The sequence below is a fragment of the Vicia villosa genome, unplaced genomic scaffold, assembly GCF_029867415.1.
Source record: "Vicia villosa cultivar HV-30 ecotype Madison, WI unplaced genomic scaffold, Vvil1.0 ctg.001021F_1_1, whole genome shotgun sequence".
NCBI lineage: Eukaryota > Viridiplantae > Streptophyta > Magnoliopsida > Fabales > Fabaceae > Vicia > Vicia villosa.
In genome coordinates, this window is record NW_026705451.1 from 146719 (window position 1) to 152629 (window position 5911).

Genomic DNA, 5911 nt, shown 5'->3' on the forward strand with positions numbered 1-5911 from the left:
TAGGTCTCCTATTTTCACGGAAAACCGAGAAGGCTTGCGTTGGCCTCGAAGACTTATGTCCCTTATTAATAATGATATTCATTGGTATACCTTGGCTCGCTGTGGTACAGAAACCATTGATAGTTGTGGAGAGTTCGCCAACGTACCCCTCATTGGTACACAAGGAGGAATTAACTACAATCCGATCTTAGCCCGACGACAACTCGGGTATGCAAATTCAGCTAAACCCATTGGTCTCGCAGTGGAAAACTACTTCTATCAAGAGAGGGGGGATCCTCAAGGGTTGAAGACAAGAATGGTGAGAGCTTGGTACGACATCCGAAGGAAAGAAAAAGGTGGGGTAAGGAATTGCATTGCTACGGACGCCTATACCTGTTGGGTGAAGAAAAGAGCAAGGGAGTTTCAAATGCCTTATGATTATGAAAAACCCATGTTCCCTATGGTATCTCAACTACCCAAAATTCCCATTAACACTACGGAAGAATACCAGGAGACTCTAGCCAAGATGAGGTTAGAAAAAGACGCTTGGGAAGAAAAGTTTCGTAAAACTGATGTGGAAAACAGAAAGTTGAAGAAACGGGTGAAAGATCACGAAGAAACCCTCTACTGTCAAGATGGATGGCTCATGAGTAAAGATGAGAAGATCCGTCGGAATACGCTGCAATCAGGAGGTACATCAAAGAAAGCAAGAAAAAGTTTGAAGGTTCAACAAGCAACGCTCCAACTCCTGACGATTGGAAGAATGTTGTTGACAAACTGAGGACCGAAAAGGCCGAGTTGAAAGCTTACTATGGGAAAGAAATCATGAAGCTCAAGCTGCATAACGCATTTGGTTCTTCATCAGATGAGGATGCTTAGGATTGTTTAGCTTTTTATTTATCATTTGCTTCTGTAAGGAGCTACGCTCCAATGTTGTAACATTTCCCATTATTTCAATAAAAGAATAGTTTGTGTTCAACTGCTTGCAAGAAAATAATCTTTAAAATGTTTGGAAAAATCATAAACTTCTTTTTGCATGCATCATTCTGCATATCGAGTCTGTTGTATAGAGTCTCATCTTTTGGATCTTTCTCCATTAGATCGTCAAGTTGTCGCGCCTCAAAGTTTCTCGACCGCGCTCGCAATCAGATCACAGATACAATACTCTTTCAAGCAAGAGAAGAGTGATGGAAAGCTCTGAACAAGAGAATATTGAGCTCCGTGGTACAGTGACCACCCTTAATGGCCGCGCAGAATCAGCCACTACCCAACAGTCAAGCAACGGTAATATCCGAGATCACTACTCCAGTTTCTACAGTTGCATTCAGCATTCCATCTTTCTCCATGCCGGAAGGTTGGGGCACGCCTTTCAGCTTCGGTACAGGTTTTCGCCATAATTTCTCTGGGATTCCAACATCCACAACTGAAGCGTCTGTTGCACAAAGTTCATTGTTCACTCCAAATCAGGGGGTAGCCTTCTCTCAAATCACTATGGCACTCTCTCAGCCCACTATGACGGTAGCTACTCCTATGGTTCACACTGTTCCTTACGGAGATAACGAGATTTATCATAATCAAGGTGATAGCACAAATCAGCGTAACCGCGTGGAAGATCTCCAAGAATAGTTCAACAAGATTCAACTGGAAGTTAAGGCTATTCGTGGGAAAGACCTGTTTGGGAAGAATGCCCATAATATAGTCCAGATGCACGCGGAAAGTAAACATGATATGCAGACATATATACAAGATGTAAACATATAAACGAATAAATAAACACCCAATAAAAGAAACAAACAAAGGCTAGGATCGACTTGCTTAGGTAATCCCCAGCAGAGTCGCCAGCTGTCGCACGCTCGCGAAAAATGAACAGAGTCGCCACCAATATATTTATCCCATAAGGGAAAGGAATATCAGGAAACCTAACAAAGGAAAGAACAGGGTCTTGCGACCAGAGAATCAAGGTACGGGAGTCGGTTACGCAAGGGGAAGGTGCTAGCACCCCTCACGCCCATCGTACTCGATGGTATCCACCTATGTTTGCTTCTATCTAAAGGGTGTATAACTATGTCTATGTCTAAATGCGAAATGAATGCAAAATGTAGGGAAAATAAAGAATTGTACTCGCACGGGCCCTACCCCGCTGCCTACGTATCCTTTTCAGGAATCAGAGTTACCGTAGCTCGGCTCACGATTTTCTGTTTGTTTTTGTGTTTTTTAATTGGGCGGAGTCAACGTTCACGTTCTTGCATAAGGGAAGACCTACGATGCGTACGAACGGAAATGACATTGCCCTTAGGTGCCAACGAGGCAAAAGAAAAAGAAATGATTGGTTTGTGTCTTTTAGGATAGATGAGTGGTGAATAGTTCCCAATACCGGGCCACTCACCACTTTCTCTACTTTGCTTTAGTCTGAACCATTGTTAGATGTTTTAAAGTGTTTTTGGTTGTGTATTTTTTAAGGGAATTTACTTCACGATTCGAATCACATAAAATGTATAATGATCGAGAAGCAGATTAGGGAATGAATCCCACTCACTTCCATCCCATTATGTAATGTTTGAGAAACAGATTAGAGAATGAATCTCACTCATTTCTCTCCCATTAATTAATGTTTGAGAAACAAATTAGGGAATGAATCCCACTCGTTTCTCTCCCATTAAGTAGTGACTGAGAAACAGATTAGGGAATGAATCCCACTCGTTTCTATGCCACTAAGTGATTGAGAAACAGATTAGGGAATGAATCCCATTCATTTCTCTATCACTTTCTTAATGTGATTCGCATCTTCCTTTTATTAAGCATTTTAAAGAGTTGAAAAAGAAAAAGAATGCAATAGGGAACTAATCCTAAATTCTAGTCTAAGTTGTCTATACAAGTCTAAATCCTAATGTTAACATGGGATAGATTCTAAAAGAAGCATACGGAAGATATCACAAAATTATAGGTAAAAAATGATACAATATTAGTACGAAACTTGAATTGAAATGGCTTGGAATATAGTATAAAAGCATGGAATAAGAGGATTCAAAAATAGCGCCAAAATTAGCCTAAAAAAAACTATTGTTTTTTATTGATTTTTATGAAAGAGGAATGGACTCTAAATCAAGTAAAAAGAAGACTCAAACGATAAGCCTAAAACTACTATTTTTTATGAACATTTTTCTATGTCAAAATTGTATCAAAGTCTAAAAAAAAAAATAGGAGAAAATCAGTATTTTTATTTACTAAAAGAAAAATAGAAAAAATCTAATTAAACCTAAATTTTAGTAATTAAAAAAAATAGAAACAGGGGTGTAAAGTGAAATATGGTTGTGTAGATAGCAATTGGGGCGCAGGCCCGGATAGAGAGGCCCAAAGGGGGTTTTGTTTTATTCAGAAAAGGGGTGTATGGGCCAAAGTGGGGTGCGGCCAGCAATTTCGTTCAGCCCAAGGTTATGATCCAAATCTTCTTTCAGAATTTTGTTAATCAATTCTATTAAGTCTCAATTAATCCAAATTAAACCAGATTTAATCGCACTAAGTATCCAATATGTTAAATTAAACATGTTAATTTAATAAGAAATTAAAAGAGGGACTAGGGTTAAGAAATTGTGACCGTTCAACTTCATCGCTCTCAGACTCCTTCTCTTTCTCTCGCGAACTCAGCGGCCGTGCCTCCCTTTCCGGCGACGAACCTCCATCGTCTCCAATCAAACGCCGCCACGAACCAAGAGAAGGACTCCAACCTTTCTCCCTCCGTTTGAAACTTCCGGCCACCTCACAACCAAACAAACGTGCGTTTCCGTCTTCGTTCACACCCTCGCCTCATCCTTCTCGATTCGCCCTCCCTTTCAATGCTACGACTTGGCAAAGGCAATCCGGTGATCCTTTGGATTTCGTGATGATGATGAACGTGCGTGAAGATGAAGATGATGCGATAGGGATGGAGATCGAAATTGCGGTGGATCCGAATATGTTGATGACGAGAAACTCAAGTAAGCATTAATATTAACCTTCCCCTTCTTCTATCCGATTCTTCTCCTTCTTCTATTCTTCTGAGCCAATATTTACTATGCAGAGATTGCTGCAATGTTGCGATGCGAGATTATTGATGATGAACGATTGTTGCTGGTTCGTTGAAGATTAACTATTGCTCCGTGATGAGAAGTCAATGAAAACTCGATGCTGATGGCTCTGAAATCTCTGTAGGACTCGACGTAGATTGAAGCTCGATGATGCAAGTTCCTGAAGCTTGTTGAAGAATTTCAATATTGGAGGGGAGAATTTTCTTGAAGATGTGAATGAAGGTTATGGCGACGCAGTCAAAATTGCTGTGAGTTTGTTGAAGATTGAAGAGAGGATCGAAGGTTTTTTTTTCGGTGGAGATTTTCTGTTGGTGAATTGAAGATGATGAAGGAGCTTGAAGATTGAAGAGTGGAGGAGAATGGTGGTTCGGAATTTTGAGAGTGGAGGAAGAGATGTTTGCAGAGTTGTGGAGAAGTGGAGAAGAATGAATCGAGAGAGGGCTCAGAGATGAAGAATGAACTGTTATATAGAGGATTCCCGGTTAGTTACCTCTCTGATCTTTCTTTCTTTTTTTGTTATATCGAATTCTCTCCTTTCTTCTGTTTCGAGTTTCTGAAGTCAGTTATAACTGATTCTGTTAGGTTGTTATAGGTTGAAACTGGATCTATTAGTTAGTTGGGTTGTTAGTTACTGGTTGGGTTTCTGTTATTTTCTGTTGGGATTGTTTGCGAAGGTTAGTTGCAAGGTTGTTTATTATGTGAAGCAGGGCTTTAGTTTGTGTGGTTATGGGCTTGGTTTAGGTTCTGAACTATGCAGGTTGTTAGCTAAAAAACAAGGAATTTCTCTCTTCTATTTTTGTTGATAGCTGGCTACACATTGGATATGCTGTTATTCTCTGAGTTTTTGGTTCAGTCTCGGTTAATGGACTGTTAGTGTGTTTGGTTTGTTTGGCTGCAGCTTTTTGGCTTATGTAGATTGGTAGCTTTTGTTTTATATGGTATAGGTTCTCTTGCAGTAAGTGTTAGAAATGTTAGGGAGTTGGACTGTTAGAACTTAGGTTGAATTTGTTGAATGGATGTTGGTAGATGTAGATTTAGGATGTATGTATGTGAACTTTGAATGTAGATAGGGACTGATTTGGAAGGGATTTGAGTTTTGTGTGTATGTGCTTATGGGTTGCTGAATGCTGCAAATTTAGACTGTAATGGCAGGTGGTTTTTTATGTATGTTTACTGTTGCAGGTGATAGGAAGATCAAAACTTCATGTTGAACCATGATTGGCTTGGTGAATGCAGGACTGTTTCGGCTATTTGTTGATGATGAATATACCATGGAGCGATGTCATCAAGCTAGGAACAAGCATGGGGTTCGGAACAACGTACACGCGGCTGCTGCAGAACGAGGATGGATTGGTCATCATGGTCAAGGTCTGACTTGGTCAACGGTTGACCCAAAAGTCAACTGTTGACAAAAGTCAAAGTTGGAATTTTTATGTAATTTTGTATTCTTTTTCTTTTGTGATGTATTCTCGGTAGTTTGTAATGTATTTGAAGTTTGAACTTTGGAAATGTAATTTGACTCTTTGTAGCTTTATTCAAACCTTGAACTTTCCCTACACTTTTGTTGATTAGAAATTCCAAATATTCCTCTTTTGAATGGGATCCTTCGATTTGGATTTCTTTCTTCAAGTACCCTTAATGCCTCTAATAGTGCAAGAATCCATGTGGGAAAGTCTATATAATTTTGTCCACGAATGTCAACCTCCTTGACTTGTTGACTTAAAAGTCAACTCATAACCAAATGAGAGCGTCATTATATTTTCCTTTTTCGGATTCAGATGAGCAATTATCTTTTTATTTCTCTCAATGTTTAACATCACAAGAATTTGCACTTTAATCTTCAAATCGGCCATTAACCCAATATCTTG